We start from the raw sequence: 25,053 nt of genomic DNA on the forward strand, positions 1-25,053 counted from the left end.
GTATTTTACTTAAGACTTTGGAGATGTTTTTGGTGGAATTTGTTTTGGCACGTAGTAAATAAATAGTAAGTTATGGCTGAGTTGTCTGTGTCTGTAGTATTGTGTCTGTAGTATTGTTGAAGTTTAATGTACATAACATTCTTTTAAGTACCCAGATTGATAAGTTTTGGAAAATGAATATGTTTGTGTGATTATCACCACAAAGAATGACATTTCATCATTCTCAAAATTTTCCCTCTTAACTGTTTACCATTGCTTTGTGTTCTCAACCCTTGCTCCAGATTACTATTGATACATTTTCTATGATTTTATCTTTAGTATTCAATATATGTGAAATCAATTTATTGATTAGTATCATAAATTTAACTGTTCATTCAGAAGTGTATCTTACTCTTTTTCATCTTTAAAAATAAATGACTCTGATAGTGATTAGACATTTTTTATTTGTCTCTAGTATTTCATGCGGAGAAGGCAATGGCACCCCACTCCAGTACTCTTGCCTGGAAAATCCCATGGACGGAGGAGCCTGGTAGGCTGCAGTCCATGGGGTCGCTAAGAGTCGGATATGACTGAGCGACTTCACTTTCACTTTTCATTTTCATGCATTGGAGAAGGAAATGGCAACCCACTCCAGTGTTCTTGCCTGGAGACTCCCAGGGACGGGGGAGCCTGGTGGGCTGCCGTCTCTGGGGTCGCACAGAGTCGAACACGACTGAAGCGACTTAGCAGCAGCAGCAGCAGCAGCAGTATTTCATGTGTGCTCAGTTGCTCAGTCGTGTCTGACTCCTTGTGACTCTATGGACTGTAGCCCGCCAGGCTCCTCTGTCCATGGAATTTTCCAGGCAAGAACACTGGAGTGGGTTGCCATTTCCTTCTCCAGGAGATCTTCCCAAGATTCTTTATCGCTGTGCCACCGGGGAAAGCCCCAGTATTTTATATATATATATATATATATATATATAGTGAAGTGAAAGTCGGTCAGTCGTGTCCGACTCTTTGCGACCCCATGGACTATATAGTCCATGGAATTCTTCAGGCCAGAATACTGGAGTGGGTAGCCTTTCCCTTCTCCAGGTGATCTTCCCAACCCAGGGATCGAACCCAGATCTCCCACATTGCAGGCGGATTCTTTACCAGCTGAGCCGTAAGGGAAGCCCAAGAATACTGGAGTGGGTAGCCTATCCCTTCTCCACCAGATCTCCCTGACCCAGGAATCGAACTGGGGTCTCCTGCATTCCAGGCAGAATATGAATATATATATATATATATATATATATATAAAATCTTTTATATATATATATAAAAGATTTACTCATGTTATGCATATGTAGTTCCTTCTTTATTGAGTAGTAGTCTTTAAACTGTTGTAGATAATGCTGTTATAAACGAATATCTTGAATACTGGTATGTTTTCCATTTCACGGAGGACAGATATTGCTGTGTACATTGGTAAACTGCTCAACTTTTCCAAAGTGACGGTACTGTTTTGCATTTCACCAGTAATGTATGAGAGTTCCAGTTGCTCTGCATTCTTTCTCAGGTTGTTTTTTTGGTGTGTCAGTTTATATATATCATGACTTTGAAGACCTTAGTATGTTCATATGTGAAACTCTTTTGGGTAGAAATTTTTTATGAAGGGTGCCAGTATTTGTTTTGTTCTGCTTTTTGTGTGTGTGTTTTTGAGTACTAGAAATTTGATCAGTAAAATCTTTGATTGAACAATCCTTTTTTATTTACTCATCTTTACCCCTATAATTAACTCTCCATTTAGAAATATACCTTAGGTTTTTTTAAGTTTTAAAAAGCAAAAGCAAGTAATGTTTGTAGTGAACTAGACATTTTAAGAGTAGTAGTTAAGTGACATCCTAGTTACAGTCTGTCTCCATATACTTTAAAATACTATCTGTGTCCCTTTGTAAATAAGTATTTTTAAGATGAAAGTGAAAGTGAAGTTGCTCAGTTGTCTCTGACTCTTTGCGACCCCGTGGACTGTAGGCCACCAGGCTCCTCCGTCTGTGGGATTTCCCAGGCCAGAATACTGGAGTGGGTTGCCATTTCCTTCTCCAGGGGATCTTCCCGACCCAGGGATCGAACCCAGGTCTCCTGCATTGCAAGTAGATGCTTTAACGTCTGAGCCACCTGGGATATATAAACATAATTGTGAAGAATTTTAAACTTGAAGATTAATATACTCGTGAGAAAATTCTTCATAATTAAATATGTTCACTATAATTTTTAATTTCTGAAATACTGCATCTGCTTCTGTTTTTGCTGATTGATCGTCTCTATAAAACATAATAATGGGTCTTTTAGGCCTCCAGTTTTGATGTCCTATTAGTTTAATGTAGTATAATGTGTTAACAATGCTAAGTCATAATCTCACAATATTTTGGAGTATATCCTTCCAGACTTTTTTTACATACACACATTCTTTCCTCCTCCTTCTCTTCCTGCCCACATAAATTTCCAAAATGAAATTATGATACACCAATGTTTAATACCGTCTTTTCGACGATAATATCGTTAAATATTTCATCGCCCCCCCCCCAATCAGGAAATCAGATCTAAATAATTTTTTATGTCTGCATAGTATTTTATTTTTGGATGTATCTGATTTTGGTAATTTAAATATTTGTCAGCAGAGAACTGATTGTTTCCAATTTTTACTATTACAAACAGTGCTCCAGTAAGTTTTCTTTTTACATACTTACATATTGGTTCTTTATTTCCTAGCATAAAAATTTGAAAGGGAATTTGGTGGCTTAAGAAGATCTGCATTAAAATTTTTTATGTAAAACACTAAATTGCTCTTTTGGAAAACTGGCAAACTATGTAGATAAAGACTACTTTTAGAATGTTTTAAAATTTACTTCTGAAAGAGTAGTTACTGAGAATGACCATTGATTGCAACTTAGGAGGAAAAACTGAGTCATTCAGAACCATCCTATGAAATTCTTACATATTTATTTGTTTATAGTTTTATGACTTTATATTTCCATCACTAGAATATAAGCGTCTTGAAGGTAGACTCACTATCTGTTACTTTATATGTATATACTCTATCTTATTCCTACCATATCTCCAGATTTAGAATAGTGCTTGGCATGTTAACAGGTACTAATAAATATTTGAGTGACTCTTTAATGACTGATTGTTATGCAGCCTGTGGTTTTCTGGTGCTGTGACTTGAAAGTGAAAGTGAAGTCGCTTAGTCGTGTCCGACCCTTCGGGACCCCATGGACTGTAGCCTACCAGGCTCCTCTGTCCATGTTACTGTGAATTAGGGGAGAACAATGTATGTCACTGCTGTTATGAAGAGCTTGGATTACCTGGGGTATTTTGTCAGTCCAGAGTTGTTGTTGAGGGTGTGTCGCATTTTTTTTTCCCCCCTCAGTCAGGTGGGCATCTTTGTGGACAGAGAAACTTTACTTGGGTTTTTTTCTTTTGGCAACCACCACTGCTACAACATTGAAACATTAATAAATGATGGTAATAATTGCAGTGAAGATAAACCTATTATTTCTTGCCTGTTTTCTGAAAGAGAATTGCTCTGAGATACTCTATGATATACCTTTAAAGTTATATAATATTTCACCTCAGCCATGTTTCACCAGGAGATTATTTGAATTAGTGACCTGGGGCCCCGTGTCTGATTATTTGAACTAGTGACCTGGAGCCCTCTGTCCAGTTCGACAGCTGGTCGATCTGGCAACAAGGTGTCTTGAGGCCCATGTCTGTTCAGACAACTGGTTAGTCTTGCAACCCTGTACTCAAAATGTTTGTGTGTGTTTTAATCAGCGTTTGGTTGCCTTTCTTTTTCAGAATCTATGCAGAAAAGGAGTTAACACAGCAAGATTGCTGTCCTTAGAAAGATCTGCTTATAAGATTGGCCCTTGGCCTGCATCTGAGGAAAAAAATTGAATTCTGGGAGTGTTCTCACCATTTCATAACTGATAAGAGTGGTTTACTATGCTTGAACTCTTTGCACAACAATATGGTTTATGTCGAGCACCTCCTTTTCTTCTCAGAGTGTGGCATTTTTTGTGTGTGTCAGGCAGAGGCTGTGTACGTGACCGTGATAAAAACTTTGGGACACTGAGTCTCTAATGAGCTTCCTTGGTTAGACATTTCACACATGTTGTCACAGTTCAGTGCTGGAGGAATTAAGTGCATCCTCTGTGGCTCTGTGGGCAGAAGACCCTTGGAAAGTTGTACCTGGTTTCCTCTAGACATCACCTCATAGAGCTTTTCCCTTTGCTGACTTTGGTTCTGGATTATCTGCTTTAGTAAATTATACCCATGAGTATGATGATGTCTGAGTCCTGTGAGTCCTTGCGTAGTTTGAAGGACTCCCACCATAACATCAAATTCAGGAACATCCTAAACAGGCACCTTTTGAAGACTGTAATCTTCCCTCTCTGCTCTCTTTTTGACATTATGGGAATGCACAGCAGAATGACAATTTAATGTGTTGTAATCTGGATAAAGAAATGTGTACGTTAAAAGGTAATTTTTTAACTTTCATAAGAAGAAACGTCAGTACTTGATGTATTATAATTCAATTTAGAAATTTGAGTTTACACCAGATTTTTTAAGGAACATTTCTGTTAGGTTAAGACACTCTTTTTGTAGTAATACTCTGAAATCCCAGTCATGTTTGCCTTGAGAAATTTGTGTTCCAAGAACAGGATACTGTTGCTTCAGTTATTCAGTTATTTGCCCCATTACTGCAAGGTTCCTGTGTTGTTTATTTTAGATAGTTCATTTTGACACTTAGATAAACAGAAGCCAAACACACAGCATACCCAGAACTAGTCCCTGAACTTTGTTCCAGGGTAAAGATAAGGCATTTAGACTTTTCCAGTACAGATAAATATATTACAGCTACTGAAAAATGGATGTTATGTGACTCTTGGATTGTTTAGATAAGCAGTGAAGGTCTTAAAAAAAATTCCTGCCAACAACACCAAGGGAAAATTTATATTCATTCATAGAACTGGCTTTTAAGAGGATTACAGATTAGGCATAAGAATCTGTGACTCAGGAAAACATTTGTATATTATCATTTCACAACATGCCTGAAAAAATTCCTCTGAGCTATATTGTCCTGTCCTTGTTCAGTTTTACTCTGTGTACTTGTCTTTTTGAAAATAGACCCAGTTGAGGAACTGTGTGTCTTTAAACTGTACAGTTTGATGAAGTTTTATAATTGTGTATGCTTATGAAATCCCTCCCCCACAATCAGCATACACAAAATTGTCATCATCCCCTAAAGATTCCTTGTGCTCTTTGTAGTCATTTTTTTCCTTTACCACTAGTACCAGGCAAGCACTGATCTACTTTAAATTTCTTTCATTTTCTAGGATTTCATATAAGTGAAATCATATGAAACATTATCATATATAGTATCTATCACTAACACAGTGATAATTGAGATTTATCCACATTACTGCATGTGTCAATAGTTTATTCCTTTTGCTTTTCATTAATATTTATTTGGATATATTACATTTTGTTGATCTGTCTACCAATTTATGGACACTTGGTTAGTTTCCATTTGGGGGCCATTGTAAACAAAGCTGATATTATACTTGTTTTTGCATGGGCATAGGGTTTCATTTTGCTGGTGTGCCCCACTTTTTAAAAAAATTTGTACTTAATGTCCTAGGCAAAAAATAAGGGAGGGAAACACATTAATCTTGCACCTATTCAATGAACATATATTGAATGCTTTTGATATAGTGCCATGTGCTGAAGTCACAGTGGTGCACAAGAACTCAGCCCCTGCTCTTATTTAGAACTTACAATTTGGTGAATAATTCAGGCACATACAAGGAATAAGAAATGGAGGTTGTGTAAAGAATGTTATGGAGAATGTGAAAGCAGATCCCCCCACCCAGGTCTGGGTTGAACAGGGAGAGAGTCTTTGAAGAAGAAATGTAAAGATGAATAGCGGTTGAGTAAATGAGGCCTTCTAGGTAAAAGAAATAGAATGTGTGATAAGGTGAGAAAGAGAATGGTACTCTGTCATTTCTGTCTGGATGAAGCTGGGAGTATCTGTAGTTACTCAGTCAAGAAGGTCCTTCTACATCATTTTAAGAATTTTGGAAATGAAAATCAAGGAAATGATAAGGTCAAATTGTAGGTACTGTGATCAAGTTTTTTGAGTAAGTACTTTATAATCTCCTCATTTCCAGAAATTCTACCTGCCATCTTTAATTCTGTTGTTTACTTTTAATCAAGTTTTAGTCTAATGTTAATGTAAGTGTTAATCCTAAATTTTGATAATTGCTATTAGAAAGATGAGCAGAATGTTAGAGTAAGACTGAGATGACTACTTATTTAATTTTCTTGGTTATTTCTGATTAAGTAGAATTTATCAAGATTCTACTAGAATACCAATGTTGAAAACTTTCATATACGTAACAAGTATATTTGCAGGAAATCATTTTGGCAAGAGGCATGATTTATAAGAGGCTTGTTGACAGTCTGACCTTCTGTAATCTAGTATCTTGTTAAGACACTGAACACTTTTATAGTACTTGCTCTGAGGCTAGGAAAACAAAGTAAAAATCCACTATAATTAATCCTTTTAAGAAGTAGAGAGTTTTTGTTTGGAAGCAGTGGTTCGTTTCATTTTGAAGTTGATTTTTTAAACTTCTGTTTGCTATATTATTATCATGGTGTGTTCTTTGGTATACTTTTTACTTAAAAGTAGTATTGCTAGTTACTTGTTTCAGATCTCTTCAGAAAAGTCATTTCTATATGTAGAATACTTTTCAAAGCCCTTTCACATACCTCTGTAAACCATGGTGGACATGAGTTTGGAGATTGTATAAACTATACAGTGTGTATAGCTTCACATGTGGGCATCTCTTGAAAGGTTCAGAGTAGTATAAATTCTCCTAATAGTAATAAATATAAAAATTGACCTGTATTCTTCCCTTGCCTCCCTCCCTCCTTCCCTTCTATTTTAAAAGTGTTAAATATTAGTTTGAAGTTTTAGAGGGAGAATATACTTTTCTAGTACCCTGTACACCAGTGTCTGCCAAATTGCTCCTATTTTCAGAATAGATTTATTATTTGTGCATCTATCTATAGACCCTAGTATTATTAGCATCTGATCCAAAATAATGAATGAGATTAAACTTCATGTTGTGAGATTTTGAGCTAGAATAATAGCCTTGGTATATTTGGGCACATGTGCTAATGGGTACATCCTGTTTCAGTTATTTATGATGGAAGTTTTTGTTCATCGTTTCATCCTCAGTATCTGACACAACTTTTTCACAAAGAAAGTGCTCTGTAATTATTTGTTGAACAAACTTTTAGAGCGTGACAATTGTCTTGTAAATATTTTAAGATTTCATATGGCATCTAGTGTAGTACTATGTACTTATTGCCCCCAAATCAGTATTTGTTTATTAATGTGTGTTCCCTATATGTACTATAGTAAGACATTGATTTCAAGATAGATCATAAGTGGAGATCTGTTTTATAACAGTAGATAATATGTGAAAAATTTTAACCACTTCTTATGTAAAACTTTCAACATAATAAATTTCTATAATGAATCTTGATCTTGGCTCTATTATGTGTGGGTGCTCAGTTGTATCCTAGTCTTTGCAACCCCTTGGACTGTAACCCACCAGGCTCCTCTGTCCATGGGATTGCCCAGGCAAGAATTCTGGAGTGGGTTTCCATTTTGTCCTCCAGGGATCTTCCTGACCCAGGGATTAAACCTCGTCCCCTGCATTGCAGGTGGGTTCTTTACCGCTAAGCCATCGGGGAAACCCTAGCTCTATTATAGTGAATCTCTTATTAGTATAACACCCTAGCTCTATTTTAGTGAATTTCTATTAGTATAGCTCATTTACATGGCTATAAGATAACTGTTTCTCAGGACAATCATATTTTTGTTAATTTCTTCAGCAGTGTGTATATTTAATGATTTTTTTAGGAGAGAAAGTAATACAAATAAGAAATATTTTTGTTTTTAGCAAGCTTTGGTTTTATATATTTCTTAAGGCATTATAGATAAGCCATTGAGACCTTTGGGAAACATATGCTCATTCTTTTTCAAAGCGTTTTTTTGTTTTTTTTTTTTTAATCTTTTTAGTGTCAAAATGGACATTTTTACTCCAAGAACAAAACATAGGTGACAAAATTTCAGTTAAAAAATCTTTGTGTACTTGTTTTTGGCTGCATTGCGTCTTAATTGTGGCATTCAGGCCCTTGATTGCAATGCATGGACTTCTCTCTAGTTGCAACTGGCGGGCTCAGTAGTTGCGTTGTGTGAGTTCTCTAATTGAGGCATGCAGGCTTAGTTGCCACGTGACAGGTTGGGGTCTTAGTTCTCTGATCAGGGATCTCCCCTATGTCTCCTGCATTTGAAGGTGGTTTCTTAACCCCAGGACCACCAGGGAAGTCCTCAAATTTCACTTTTTAAAGTAAACAATTGGACACGTTTTGCTTATATTTGCTTATATTGCATGACAACACATGGTCAGTTCTGTGTAATGATATTTTCTGCTGAAAGCATTCATTTGCCACATCTATAAAATTTGATTTTTTAAAAAAAATTTGAATGCTTAATATTTGTTTTCTTTGTTACTATTTTCTGTTAGAAGGTATTGATTGACCTTGTCTCTGTTGTTTCAAACTTTTTATTCTTTCTGTATCTCTCTTTAAAAGTGTTTTTGATCAGCTTCTTAGAATTTTTTAAAAATAATTTTATTTACTTATTTTTGGCTGTACTGGGTCTTCGTTTCTTCCTGGGCTTGTCTCTAGTTGCATTGTGGACTTCTCATTGTGGTGGCTTCTCTTGTGGAGCTCTAGGCTGGCAGGCTTCAGTAGCTGTAGCACGTGAATGCAGTAGTTGTATCTCCCAGGCTCTAGAGCACAGGCTGAGTAGTTGGTGGTGTATGGGCCGAGCTGCCCTATGACACATGGGATCTTCTGGATCAAGGACTGAACCCGTGTCTCCTGCATTGGCAGACAGATTCCTCAACGCTGAGCCACCAGGGAAGCCCATTTTTGTATCTCTGAGTTTAACAGATATTCAAAGTAAATGCCAACCAAACTAAATACTTCTTTCATGTTACAGTTTCCTTAGTTTTATTTTTAAAAGCTGCCTTCCCTTTCACTTGAGATGTGAATTTTCTGCATTATTCAAACTAATTTTATTTATTTTGTTCTCCAATATGTTTGTGCCTATAAAGTAGTCTGTTATTTATAACTACAATTTTCATGTCTCTCAAATCTCAGGGTATAAATTGGTTATCACTAGGTTCTAAAAAGCTGTTGTGGAGTTAATTTGAAAAAAATATTCTCTATATTGGTGTACAGTTTCTAGAGTTTTACATTTATAGACCTAGCTTGCAAGCTGTATCTTAAAGATAGAAAAAGTGTAGGCTGTTCTCAACATGTTGGACTGAGAAAGTAAGATGTCCTGCTGCCAAATATACTGTTGTGTTCATGTCTGTGCTAGAATTCTTGCTATTTTTCTTTAAGCATTCCCCTTTAAGTGAACTCTTCCTCTGTTTTCCTAAAGTTCTAGTTTTTTTGATTCTTGTTAATAAAAACTTTTGTCAGCTACCACCTGGCTACTCAAAGACTCCTCATACTCCTCCTTTTATCCACTTTTAGTTATTTGGCAAACATGCTTTATTAATAGAGCTCTACTTAGTTCTGGTGAATAAAACTAATAAAAACACGTACTATGAAAAATAGAATATTATTTAGAATTCTTCAGAGGTTGTTTCACATCTGAGAACTAGATAGAATTAAAACCACAACAATGTTTAAATTGTTTGGCATTTGGCATTAGAATAACTCTGCTATTAAGAAAAATAAAACCATAAGACTATTTGAAAGCAGAGAGGAAGAACATTCTTATATTTTAAGAGATGTAACTAAAAATTCAATAAAATTTGATGAGTCTCAAAAGTATAATGTTTTATAATAAGTTTCAGGATTCTATGAAGTACATTTTTTGCAAATTTAAAATACCCTTGAACATTGTCAAATATTGTTTGTGGTTCCATATATTCATATATATGGAATAAAAATATTAAAAGATAAATTTGAGGGTTAAACACAAATTTCATGAATGTGGTTACTCCTCAGGAGATAAGATCAGGGAAAGATCAAGTAAGTTTCCAACATTTAGACTAGATCAAATCTAATATGGGTGAGTATTAACATTTGTTAAATCTGAGTGGTGAGTACTATGCTTTATGTTATACTTTTCCATGATTTGAAATTTTTTATAATAAAATAATTCAATAGGAAAAATAGTATTAAAGGTAGTAAAGGATAGAAGTGGGGCTTCCCTGGTGGCTTTAGGGGTCAAGAATCCACCTGTCAATGCAGGAGACGTGGATTTGATCCATGATCTGGGAGGACCCTGCATGCCATGTAGTACCTAAGCCCCTGTGCCACAATTATTGAGCCTGTGCTTTAGAGCCTTGGAGCTACAACTACTGAGCCCATTTGCCTCAACTACTGAACCCATGCGCCCTAAAGCTCATGTTCTGTAACATGCTCACGTTCTGTAATGAACCACTACATGCTCACGTGCTCATGTTCTGTAACGAACCACTACAATAAGAAACCCACACACTACAACTTGAGAAAAGCCTGTGCAGCAATGAAGACCTAGCATCAGTTCAGTGCAGTTCAGTCGCTCAGTTGTGTCTGACTCTTTGTGACCCCATGAACCGCAGCACCCCAGGCCTCCCTGTCTATCACCAACTCCCGGAGTTTACCCAAACTCATGTCCATTGAGTCGGTGATGCCATCCAACCATCTCATCCTCTGTCATCCCCTTCTCCTCCTGCCCCCAATCTTTCCCAGCATCAGGGTCTTTTCAAATGAGTCAGCTCTTTGCATCAGGTGGCCCAAGTATTGGAGTTTCAGGTTCAGCATCATCCTTCCAATGAGCATCCAGAACTGATCTCCTTTAGGATGGACTGGTTGGATCTCCTTGCAGTCCAAGGGACTCTCAAGAGTCTTCTCCAACACCCCAGTTCAAAAGCATCAATTCTTCGGCGCTAAGCTTTCTTCACAGTCCAACTCTCAGATCCATACATGCTGTCTGGAAAAACCATAGCCTTGACTAGACAGACCTCTGTTGACAGAGTAATGTCTCTGCTTTTGAATATACTATCTAGGTTGGTCATAACTTCCTTCCAAGGAGTAAGTGTCTTCTAATTTCATGGCTGCAGTCACCATCTGCAGTGATTTTGGAGCCCGGAAAAATAAAGTCAGCTACTGTTTCCCCATCTATTTGCCATGAAATGATGGGACCAGATGCCATGATCTTCGTTTTCTGAATGTTGAGCTTTAAGCCAACTTTTTCACTCTCTTCTTTCACTTTCATCAAGAGGTTCTTCAGTTCCTCTTCACTTTCTGCCGTAAGGGTGGTGTCATCTGCATATCTGAGGTTATTGATATATCTCCCGGCAATCTTGATTCCAGCTTGTGCTTCATCCAGCCCAGCGTTTCTCATGATGTACTATGCATATAAATTAAATAAGCAGGGTGACAATGTACAGCCTTGACGTACTCCTTTTCCTATTTGGAACCATGTCCAAATAGGTTCCTGTCCTGTTGTTCCATGTCTAGTTCTAACTGTTGCTTCCTGACCTGCATACAGTTTTCTGAAGAGGCAGGTCAGGTGGTCTGGTAGTCCCATCTCTTTCAGAATTTACCACAGTTTATTGTGATCCCCAGAGTCAAAGGCTTTGGCATAGTCAATAAAGCAGAAATAGATGTTTTTCTGGAACTCGCTTGCTTTTTCCATGATCCAGCGGATGTTGGCAATTTGATCTCTGGTTCCTCTGCCTTTTCTAAAACCAGCTTGAGCGTCTGAAAGTTCACGGTTCACGTACTGCTGAAGCCTGGCTTGGAGAATTTTGAGCGTTACTTTACTAGTGTGTGAGATGAGTGCAGTTGTGTGGTAGTTTGAGCATTCTTTGGCATTGCCTTTCTTTGGGATTGGAATGAAAACTGACCCTTTCCAGTCTTCTGGCCACTGCTGAGTTTCCAAATTTACTGACATATTGAGTGCAGCACTTTCACAGCATCATCTTTTAGGATTTGAAATAGCTCAACTGGAATTCCATTATCTCCACTAGCTTTGTTCGTAGTGATGCTTTCTAAGGCCCACTTGACTTCACATTCCAGGATGTCTGGCTCTGGGTGAGTGATCACACCATCGTGATTATCTAGATCGTGAAGATCTTTTTTTGTACAGTTTTTCTGTGTATTTTTGCCACCTCTTCTTAATATCTTCTGCTTCTGTTAGGTCCATACCATTTGTGGGTCATGTTGGAGAGGTCTGATAGAATGTGGTCCACTGGAGAAGGGAATGGCAAACCACTTCAGTATTCTTGCCTTGAGAACCCCATGATCAGTATGAAAAGGCAAAATGATAGGATACTGAAAGAGGAACTCCTCAGGTCGGTAGGTGCCCAATATGTTACTGGAGATCAGTGGAGAAATAACTCCAGAAAGAATGAAGGGATGGAGCCAAAGCAAAAATAACACCCAGTTGTGGATGTGACTGGTGGTAGAAGCAAGGTCCGATGCTGTAAAGAGCAGTATTGCATAGGAACCTGAAATGTTAGATCCATGAATCAAGGCAAATTGGAAGTGGTCAAACAGAAAATGGCAAGAGTGAATGTTGACATTCTAGGAATCAGTGAACTAAGATGAACTGGAATGGGTGAATTTAACTCAGATGACCATTATATCTACTACTGTGGGCAGGAATCCCTTAGAAGAAATGGAGTAGCCATCATAGTCAACAAAAGAGTCTGAAATGCAGTACTCGGATACAATCTCAAAAACGACAAATCTGTTTATTTCCAAGGCAAACCATTCAATATTATGGTAATCCAAGTGTATGCCCTGACCAGTAACGCTGAAGAAGCTCAAGTTGAATGGTTCATTGAAGACCTTTTAGACCTAATACCCCGCCCCCCCCCAAAAAAGATAAAAGACCTAGCATAGCCATTAATAAATAAAAATATTTAAAAAAATAGATGTGGTACCACAAAATTAAAGAGGTCTGGAATGATACCCCAATGTCATAGAAGAAAGTGGGAGAATTGGTGATATAGATTGTACTGAATTTGGGAATCATGGGTTCATAATATAACTGTCATTTTGAAAACAAGGGAAAGGATTGAAAACAGTTATTGAAACAGTATTCTTTTTCTGATCTGAATAAAAGACTGTACTCTTTATATTGAAAGGATTATCTGAGTGTCAATAAATGTATAATGAAAAGAGAACAATACTTAGACTCATGCTAATAAATTTATTAAAGTAAAGAGAAAAAAACAAGCAGTTAATTAGTCTACCAACTTCCTAGGTTGGTGAAAAGGAACTATTAAAATCAAGCTTCATCTTTGAAAATCTGATATTCACTATGAAGTTTTGACATAAAAATGATGCTTCCAGGAATCAGGGGAAGGAAGAAAATATGAGAATTTGAAATCAGAAGCAATAATTCATTTGGCTGAGAATAAGAATTGACTGCAATTGACTACCTAATGATAAAGCAAAGAAAAAGATTTCTTTTACATCCTCTTAGTTATTTGGCAAACATATTCACATAATGTGGATTAATTGTCTGTGTTATACTTGTCTCCTTAAATGTCAGAAATCATACCATCAATTCCCTTTGTACCTCCCTAGTGTGGGAGTGGGATTGCGTTTTGGAAGGGATGATTCTTTTGCCTACAGAGCTGTTTTGCATATTGCTGAATATTTAGCATCCCTGGCCACTGATATTAAAGCCAGCGAAAACCCCCCAATCATTTTGACAACCAAAACAAAACAAAATATACCTCTTTCACTTGTCTCTAAATTGCTACCCTCCCACCACAGGCCATCCTGCCCAAATTAGGAACGACTGCTCATCTGTTGATTTGTATTCAGAGAATCCCATGAATAGAGAAGCCTGGCAGGCTACAATCCATGGGGTCGCAAGAGTTGGACACAACATAGCAACGTAGCAACTAAACCACCACCGCCACCACTTAAAATACATTTAGTGGCTATCTAAATGTTTTTTAAAATGCAGCTGTTTCAGTAATTCTGTCTTTTACCCACCTTTTCATGGTGCCATTCCATTCCCTATCTCCCATCCTTTGTTTTTTTTTAAGAGACTTGTAGTTTTTAGAGCACTTTTAGGTTTGCAGCAAAATTGCCTGGAAAGTATAGAATTCCCACATACCAACCCCCCTCCCCCAACCCAGACTCCTTCATTATCAGAATCAAGATGAACAAGTTCCTCTGTATTCATGGCTTTTCTCTTGAGTAGTTGTTGTATTTTGTCACTTTTCCTTCATCTATTGATATGATCATATGAATTTTCTTCTTTATTGATGTGATAGATTTACATCAATTGATTTTTGGATTTCAAACTAACCTTCTACACCTGGGATACATTCCCCCATTAAAAAAATTTTCCGCAAATGCTCAGCTGTAGATTGGCCTGGTGAGTCTTAGCCTTGTATGTTCAAAACTCTGTCAAGGTATTCTACTTTTATGCATTGTTTTCGTTTACTCCAGTTTTGAACTATTAACACCTAAGTTCTTCTCAGTGCTCTAGTTCTGTGAATCATGTCTAGAGCATTTAAGCTGTCATTGCCAAAAAGCCCAACTTTTAAAGCTTAAACAGTTTTTTGTTGTGAAGTATTTTAAATACATTAACACTCAGAGAAATGACTGAATACCAAGATTTAATAAGTGTTAACATTTTGTCATTTTTGTACTATGTTTGTTTAAAAATGTGTGTGTGCATAGATCACATTAGTTAAAACTCTACTCCTTAATTTCATCCCATTTTCTGCTCCCCAAAACTAATGCTTTCTTGAGTTGGAATGAATCTGCTTTTTTTCCCCATGTACCTATAGTTTTAGTACATAAGGTATGCATTGATAACCTAGAGTATTATTTTGGGTTATTTAACTTTGGAGATTCTCTGAGTTTGGTTCCAGAATATCACCAAAAAAGTAAGTCATGTAACTTACTTGTTTTCCTAATACATGTATAAGTTATGTCTAAAAAAAGACGTACACACCTTAATTTAAAAATACTTTATTGCTAAAAAACGCTAACCATCATCTGAACTTTTAGCAGCTCATAATCTTTGTAGTTATAGTCTGTCTTCCACGTTGATTGCTGCTGACTGATCAAGGTGGTGGTTCCTGAAGTAGGTGACTGATAATTTAAAAAATAAGAGTAAGAAAGTTTGCTGCATCAATTGACTCTTCCTTTCACAGACAAACTTCTTTGTTGCATGTGGTGCTTTTTGATAGCAATTTACCCACAATAGTACTCTTCAAAAGTGGAGCCAATCCTCTGAAACCCAGGTGTTGGTTTATCAACTAAGTTTATGTAATGTTCTGAATCCTTTGTTCCAATCTCCTGTTGAAATTTTTGACCTCTTTCCATGAATCACAAATGTTTTTAATGGCATCCAGAATGGTGAATCCTTTCCAGAAGGTTTTAAATTGACTTTGTGCATATCTGTCAGAGAGATCACTATCTATGCCAGTATACCCTTACAAAATGTATTTCTTAAATAAGACTTGAAAGTTGAAATGTCGCTTTGATCTTTGTCTGCAGAATGGATGTAGTGTCAGCAGGCATGGAAACAGCATTAATCCCTTTGTGCATCACCTTAAGAGCTCTTGGGTAACCAGGTGCACCGTCAGTGAGCTGTACTGTTTTGAAAGGATTCTTCCTTCTGAGCAGTAGGTCCAAACAGTGGGCTTAAGATCCTCAATAAACCATGTTGTAAACAGATGTACTGTCATCCAGGCTTTGTTGTTCCATTTATAGAGCACAGGCAAAGTAGATTTAGCATAATTCTTAAGAGCCCCAGGATTTTCAGAATGGTAAATGAACATTGGCTTCAACATCAAGTCACCAGCTGTATTAACTCCTAACAAGAGAGTCAGCCTGTCCTTTGAAGCTTTGAAAACTGGCATTGACTTCTCTAGCTCAAAGTCTTAGGTGGCATCGTCTTTCAACACAGGTCTGTTTCATCATCTGCATTAAAAATATCTGTTGTTTAGTGCAGCCACCTTCCTTAATTATTAATATCTTAGCTAGATCTCCTGAGTAACTTGCTACAGCCTCTACATTGGTACTTGCTACTTCACTGCACTTTTATGTTGAGAAGATGACTTCTTTCCTTAAATCTTATGAACCAACTGCTGCTCACTTCAAACTCTTCTTCTGCAGCTTCTTCACCTCTGTCAGCCTTCATGAAATTGAAGAGATTTTGGGTTAATTTACTTTAATTCTTGTAATGTGGAGACATCCCTTTTTAGAATTCAAATTGGAATTTAAAAAGGAATTAATATATTTATCTACTAATACATATTCAAAAATTACCTGTACCAAATTATTTTTAAGGTTTAGTTTTAAATTTCCTTAAGTGAAATTTTCTCTTTTGGTTATACAATTCTGTGAAGTTTGACAAGTACATAATCATGTTAACTACCACCCCAATTAAGATACAGAACATTTCTACCCCTTAGAAATACTCTTTCAGTACCACCGTAATCAGTTACTCCCTCCTGCTCCCATCAGGGCTCTGGTAACCAGTAATCTCATCTCCGTTCCTGTAATTTTACCTTTCTAGAATGTCATGTAATACATCAAATAGTATACAGCTTTTTTAGTCTGGCTTCTGTCATTTAGAATCATGTATTTGAAATTCATTCATGTTCTTTCTCATGTCAATAGTTCATTCCTTTTTTATTGCTGAGAAGTTTTTGTTTATCTGGTTTTCAGTTGAGGTACATTTGGGTTATAAATAGTTTTATGTGACTATAAGTAAAATCACAATAAGCATTCACATAAAGATTTTTGTGTGAACATAGATTTTCATTACATTTATATCAGTATCTGTAGGTATCAGGGAATGGGACTGCTAAGTTAATTGGTAAGCATGTGTCCCATCTGTGTCAGCACCCTGATCAGTACTTGGTACTGTCAGGAGTTTTTCATTTTGTTGTTTTAAAATTTTAGTCATTCTAATAGGTGTGCAATAGTATCTCATGGTAGTTAAAATCTTTTTCATTCATGGTTTTAAGAAAGATGAGTTATAATTGACATGCAATATTATATTAATTTCAGGTGTACAACATAGTGATTCAGTATTTTTTATACATTATGAAATGATCACATGATAAATCCAGCTACTGTCTGTCACCATACTGCAATATTACTGCAATTACTACAATATTATTAGCTGTAATCCCTATACTGTATATTACAGCACCATGATGTGTTTATTTTACAGTTATAAGTTTATACCTCTTAATCTCCTTTACCTAGATATCCCACCCCACCATCCTCCATCCTTCTGGAAACCACCAATTTGTTATCTGTATCTACGGGGCTGTTTCTGTTTTGTTCTGTTTATCTCTTTGCTTATTCCACATGTGAAAAGTGGAATCACATGGTATATCTGACTTATTCCACTTAGTGTGATACCCTCTAAATCCATGCATGTTGTTCCAATTAGCAAGATTTCATTCTTTTTTTTAATATCTGAGTAATATTCCGTTGTGTATATATAAACCACATCTTATTTTTCTTATATATCCATTGTGTGTATATAAACATCACATCTAGATTGATGGGTACTTAAATTGCTTCCATATATTAGCTATTATAAATAATGCCACAGTGAACCTAGGGGTACTTATAGTTTTTCAAATTAGTGTTTTCATTTTCTCCAGATAAACAGAAGTTGAATCTCTATCTTGTATAATAGTTCTGTTTGTAATTTTTTGAGGAACCTCCCTACCGTTTTCTGTAGTGACTGCACCAATTTGTATTCCCACTGTGTACAATGGTTTCCTTTTCCCCACATCTTCATCAGTACTTGTTCTTTGTTGTCTTTTTGAGAATAGCCTGACAGGTGTGAGGTGTCTGTCTCATAAGGGTTATGATTTGCGTTTTCCTGACGACTGCTGACGTGTAGCATCTTTTCATGTGCCTGTTTGCCATCTGTATGGCTTTGAAAAAAATATCTATTCAGGTCTTCTGCCCATTTTTAAAAATTAATTTAATTGGAGGCTAATTACTTTACAATATGTGATAGTTTTTGCCATACATTGACATGAATCAGCCACAGATGTACATGTGCCCATTTTTTAATTGTGTTGTTTGGGGTTTTTGGTGGGGTGAGGGGTATTGAGTTGAATGTTGTTGTTCAGTTGCTAAGTTGTGTCTGACTCTTTGACCCTGTGGACTGCAGCATGTCAGGCTTTTCCTGTCCTTCACCATCTCCCTGCTGCTGCTGCTGCTAAGTCGCTTCAGTTGTATCTGACTGTGTGCGACCCCATAGACGACAGCTCACTAGGCTTCCCCGTCCCTGGGATTCTCCAGGCAAGAACACTGGAGTGGGTTGCCATTTCCTTCTCCAATGCATGAAAGTGAAAAGTGAAAGTGAAGTTGCTCAGTCGTGTCCGACTCCTAGCGACCCCATGGACTGCAGCCCACCAGGCCCCTCCGTCCATGGGATTTTCCAGGCAAGAGTACTGGAGTGGGTTGCCATTGCCTTCTCCTAGAGTTTGCTCAAACTCATGTTCATTGAGTCAGTTATTCTCTGTTGTCCCTTGTCCTCCTGCCTTCAGTCTTTCCCAGCATCAGAGTCTTTTCTAATGAGTTGACCCTTTGCATCAGGTGGCCAGAGTTGTAGCTTCAGCTTCAGCATCAGTCCTTCCAGTGAATGTTCAGGGTTGATTTCCTTTAGGATTGACTCTGATCTCCTTGCGGTATAAGGGACTCTCAAGTCTTCTCTAGCACTACAGTTTGAAAGCATCAGATCTTCAGTGTTCAGCCTTCTTTGTGGTCCAACTCTCACATCCATATATGATCGCTGAAAAAACCATAGCTTTGACTATATGGGCCTTTGTTGGCAAAGTGATGTCTCTGCTTTTTAATGTGCTGTCTAGGTTTGTCATAGCTTTTCTTGCAAGGTGCAAGTGTCTTTTAATTTCATTAAATTAATGCAATTTAATTGCAGACACCATCTGCAATTAGTTTGGAGCCCCAGAAGATGAAGTCTGTCACTGTTTCCATTTTTTCCCTCATCTATTTGCCATGTAGTGATGGGACTGGATGCTGTGATCGTCGTTTTTTGAATGCTGAGTTTAAGCCAGCTTTTTCAGTCTCCTCTTTCACCTTCATCATGAGGCTCTTTAGTTCCTCTTCTTTCTACCATTAGGATGGTATCATCTGCATGTCTGAGATTGTTGATATTTCTCCTGGCAACCTTGATTTCAGCTTGTGATTCATCCAGCCTGCCATTTCACATGATGTACTCTGCATATAAGTTAAATAAACAGGGTGACAATTTACAGCCTTGATGTAATTCTTTCCCCGTTTTAAACCAGTCCATTGTTCCATGTCTGGTTCTAACTGTTGCTTCTTGACTGGCATACAGGTTTCTCAGGAGGCAGGTAAGGTGGTCTGGTAGTCCCATCTCCTTAAGAATTTTTCACAGTTTCTTATGAGTTAAATGAGTTCATTATATACTTTGGATGTCAGCTCCTTATTGGAGTTACAAATATCTTCTCCCATTAAGTAGGTTGATTTTTCATTCTGTTGATGGTTTCCTTTGCAGTGCAAAAGCTTTTTAGTTTGATATTATCCCATTTGATTATTTTTGCTTTAGTTTCCCTTGCCTGAGGAGATATACCCCAAAAATATTAAGATTAATGCCTAAGAGCTTACTGCCTATGATTTCTTCTGAGAGTTTTATAGTTTCAATCTTAGATTTAATTCTGTATCCCCTTTTGAGTTTGTTTTTGTGTATGATGTAAAAAAGTGGTCCAATTTCATTCTTTTGCATGACATTGTCTAGTTTTCCCAGCACCATTTATTTAAGAGACTGTAACCATTGAATATTCTTGCCTCCTTTGGCTTATATTGATTGAGCATATACGCCTGGGTTTATTTCTGGGCTTGCTGTTCTGTTCTCTTGATCTCTGTATCTCTTTTTGTGCCAGTATCATACTGTTCAGATGATTATACTTTTGTAATATAGTTTGAAATTAGGGAATTTGTTACTTTCAGCTTTGTTCTTTTTCAAGATTGTTTTGTTTATTGAGGCATTTTGTATTTCTATGTAGATTTAGAATTATTTATTCTAGTTCTGTGAAAAATACTATTGTTATTTTGATAGGAATTGCATAGAATCTGTAGGTTGCTTGGTAGTATGGACATTTTGATAATACTAATTCTTCCAATCCACGAGCACTGATAAATGGATTTCTTTGTATTTTTTTAACATCATCTTTAATTTCTTTGTTCAGTGTCTTACAGACACTGAACATTTTCTGAGTATAGGTCTTTCACTTCCTTGGTTAAATTTATCACAAGGCATTTTACTCGTTTTGATGCAACTGTGAATGGGATTGTTTTCTTCATTTTTCTGTTTGTTCGCTCTTAGTATGTAGAAGTCCTGCAGATTTCAGTCTGTTAGAATTGTGTCCTGCAACTTGACTGAATTCATTCACTAGTTCTCATAGGTTTTGGTTTTTTGGTGGAATCTTTAGGGTTTTCTATATATAATATATCATCTGCAAATAGTGACAGTTTTACTTCTTTCTTCACATTTTGGATGCTTTCTATTTTATTTTCTTGCCTAATTGCTTTGATTAGGACTGTGAATACAGTGTTGAATAGAAGTGTCAAGTAGGCATCCTTGTCTTAGTTCCTGATATTAAAGGAAAAGGTTTCAGCTTTTCACCATTGAGTATTTTGTTAGTTGTGATTTGTCATATATGGGCTTAATTATGTTGAGGTGCGTTCATTCTATATCTACTTTGTTGAAGTTTTTGTCTTAAATGGATATTGAATTTTATCATTCATTGCAGTTTTAATTTGAATTTTCATGTTAGAGTCACATTCTTTTAATGTGAAAATTTATTTGCCATGTGTCTGTTTTTAATGTAGGGAAAGGAAATAAAGATGGATGGATCAGTGTTATTCTTGTATTTCTAGGAAAAGCTGACCAGCAGAGGCTTCCGCATTAAAGGGCTCTGGGTGTCCAGGCATCAAAGGGACAGAGCTCTGCTGTGCTTGTTGGACTTTGTTACAAAGAACTAGGCTTCCTTTAAGCACTGGCATCCCCAAACTGGAATCTCTCATCTTAAAGACTTTGTGCCATAAGTACCTTGTATTTATATATATACATATAAAGAGTATACTACACGAATGGTTCTTTAAACCAAGATCCCATAGCACAACCCAGTTCTCCCCATACTAGAACTACTTAGTTAACAGAGGTTAGAGATTTTTGAATGCTCTGAAATAAACTTTTATGTACATATGTATATACATATATGTATATACATGTACATATGTATATACATATGGACATATGTATATAATGGGGTACAGTGTATTTTGTTGGCAGAACACATGGTCTTAGTGTCAAGTTTCTTTTTTGCTGATGTCATACTTTATTTTTCTAGGACTTTAATCTTATTTTACTCTAAACAAAAATCCTGATAAAATGGAACATATATATAAATGTTCATAACAGTTTTATTTCTAATAGCCAAAAAAACCTGAAAACTACCCCTTAAGCTTCATAAGATGAAAAATTAAACAGATTGTACATCTCATCTACATCATGAAATGCTACTACATAAAAAGTAATTAACTGTTGATTCATGCAGCAAATTGGGTGAACCTCAAGGAATTTTTCTCAGTGAAAAAAGTCAGTCTCTAAAGAATATGTACTATATGAACACCTGTGAAATATCAATCATTGCGTTGGAGAGCAGTAATATTGATTAGGAATGGGGGACGAAGGGATCATGATTCTAAAGGGTTAACATGAGAGTGATAATACAGTTGAATGTTTTAATTGTGATAGTATATGACAAAATTGCTTAAATTTTTTCTGACACAGATAAGTACATGTATTGCTGATAAAATATGATTAAACTCTGTGGATTATGCTAATATTGATCTCTTGATTTTGTTACTACTGTATAGTGATCGTGTGGGTGGGATGTTTGCATTGATGAGAGAGGGATTGGACTACTCTCTATTTTTCTTTTCTTTTCTAGACTGGACTAGCATACATTTTATTCAGTGGCCAAAGAATGGAGAAGTGGGAACCTAGTTTGCAAATCAAGTTCTCTTCCCTGTATTTCTTTTCAATTACCTATGGATATATTGATATTTAAAAGTAAAAAATCTAACATAAAATCATTCAAAAACTTTTGTCTTTGAAACATATAAGTAATCATGAATATATTTTCATGAAAAGTCAAATAATATGATAGTATTTGTTTGTTTGTTTTAAAAGGGCAAATAGTTAATAGTTTCACTTCCCAGGTGATGCAGTGGTAAAGAATCTGTCTGTCAATGTAGGAGACACAGGTTCGAGTCCCTGGGGAAGATCCCCTGGAGCAAGAAATGGCAACACGCTCCCAAGATTCTTGCCTGGAAAATTCCATGGACAGAGGAGCTTATTGGGCTATACATATACAGTCCATGGGTTTTCAAAGAATCAGACATGACTGAGTACACACAGAGTTAATATTTTCAGTACAGCCTTTTTTTCCTTTCTTTTCTTCCCTCATAAAAGCAAGTGGGTAGTATTTTTCAGTGTAAGCATAACGATGCTGATTTATGTCTGTAATGACAGTTAACTGATGCTGACATGATGAAACTATGCCATACCTTTATACCCTGCGTTCTTGATAGTGTTATGTCACAGAGTGGGAAATGTAAGACAGCTGAGTATTCTAGACATGCCACACCTGTTCCTGGAAATTAAATGCTGCATATGATTAGCAAATGCAGATCCCAGAGAGCTTATGTAAACAGAGAATGTTTACTTTATTTTCAGTTTTATATGTATATGGAGCAAAATAATATATAGTCTTTATACTAATAGTATCTTTATTGCTTCATTTATAGTTTCATGGTCAAAGGACTGGATGATTATTGCCTAGATATATAATCTTTGAGTGGCAATGTGATATTGAGTATAATTCATGTAGATATGAAAACTGCCCTTAACACTGTTGGGGATTTATGGTATACAAAATGAGTTATGTAAACCTAATCTGACTCTGGGAACAAGTGAAGTCACCCTCCTGCTTGGTGGGGAAGATATGTATGTTAAATTGATAAAATATAGTACCATATAATGCTAAAGCAGAGCATCAAAAATGGCATTCTGGATATTGGGTATATTATATGTAAAGGCCTGAAAAGCCCTTGGCATATTTATGTGGTGGAAAGTGAAGAATGGAGAAATAGCATGAATGGCAAGTAGTAGATTGAGTCCTAGGGCTGACTTACCTGTTAGGCACAGAAGGCGTAGAGTCCAGGGCCCATAGTATTTTTGCAGGCCCATGAGAATGTTTTAATTTGTTTTAAAATCAGAAGGAAAAAAATGAAGTTTATTGTTAAAGAAGATGTTCTGATATTTAGTATTAATGTTTTTCTCCCAATGCAGTTATAAAGAATACTTTTTAATGGAGGAAAGGTCCCATGAAAACAAAAGTTCCTAGGGCCCACAAAATTGGTCATGTTCCTATTGGGTCTTAATTATAAATGGCCTTCAATGCTAAATGAAGTGCTTGAATTTCATTCTAGCAACTTCAGGGAGCTAATAGATTTTAAGCATAGTCTACTTTATCTTTTACGAAGATATCTCTGTTAGCAGTTTGGATGTGACTATTTGCATTTTAACATAGTTATGTTAATCAAAATTGTTTTAGTGCTTATTACAACCAAATATCACCTCTTTAAAATGAGAGCGATTTTTAAAAGACTCATGTCTAATCACAGTACTTGGTTAAGGATGTCTCTTAAGAGAGCTAATTGACTATATTCAACTGATCAAGATTTGCCAAGCTGTTGATAAATTTAGAAAACCACATGTAAATAATCAGATCTCTGTATGTGACAGTATAATGCTAGGCTAGACCCTCTCATAATACTTTTTATTTCATGCCTTCTTTGCCTACATGATTTATGAAGAATCCAAAACTTTCTATAGAGATACTGCTGAAACATTCCAACAAATAGCATTTAAAAAGCTATAAGCACTCTTTTATGAAACGGATTTCTTTTTTTTTTTATTTGAGCAAAAGGTGATTTGCTAGACATCTTTATTTTATATGGTGATTTGCTGAATCAAAATTTGAAAGAGTTACTCTTAAAATAGCAAAGTATATTTTCCCTATAGTAATTAGACTTTTTTATTTAGGCTGTACTGGGTCATCAGTGCTGCGTGCGGGCTTTCTTTAGTTGTAGTGATCAGGGACTGTTCTTCGTTGGGAGTTTCTCATTGTGGTGGCTTCTCTGTTGTGGAGCGTGGGCTGTAGAGCTTGTGGGCTTCAGTAGTTGCCTCAGATGGGTGCAGTAGTTGAGGCTTCTGGGCTTATCTGCTCCGGGACATGTGGGATCTTCCTGACCAGGGATCAAACTCGTGTCCTGTGCATTGGCAGATGGATTCTTAATCACTAAAACACCAGGGGAGTCCAGGCTGAAGTACTTTTAGGAAAAAAATCAGTGAAAGCTGAGAGACAATAAAGGTACGATTCAGTGTACCTACATTTGTACCTTTATTGCTTTGATGATATTGGGACGAAGAGAGAGGGAAACATAGAGGAGATTGGATTTGTTTATTGTCTTTCTCTATAAGGAGTCTTCTAGGTTTCATTCATTGAATTATTTAATAATGGCACTAAAAATTTATGCCGTTATGCTCATGCCTTTTGCTGCTTTTCTATTGTAAAAGAAATCCAGGAAGAGGAATAAATTTTATTTTGTGTCATTTCATGATAATATTCATTTTCTTTTTATTTTTAAAGTAAATAAGGCATTTTCTTCTACTTCCAGATATGGTTAGATCCCTATTCATTAACTCAATATTCAATACAAAATTCTAGACAAAATGGATAAGAACAGAAGAGGAGGAGAAAAAATAGATTATCTTGGTTGTGAAAAACTAGAGATGTTTAGTTTATAAATTCA

The 25,053-nt window shown here is 36.4% G+C and overlaps 1 protein-coding gene across 2 annotated transcripts in view; it reads left to right on the forward strand.

Annotated features, from left to right (window-relative positions):
- BMPR2 (bone morphogenetic protein receptor type 2) overlaps positions 1-25,053 on the forward strand; it is a 156,643-nt gene that overhangs the window by 63,764 nt on the left and 67,826 nt on the right. The window lies entirely within an intron of this gene.

The sequence above is a fragment of the Bubalus kerabau genome, chromosome 3 (genome assembly GCF_029407905.1).
Source record: "Bubalus kerabau isolate K-KA32 ecotype Philippines breed swamp buffalo chromosome 3, PCC_UOA_SB_1v2, whole genome shotgun sequence".
NCBI lineage: Eukaryota > Metazoa > Chordata > Mammalia > Artiodactyla > Bovidae > Bubalus > Bubalus kerabau.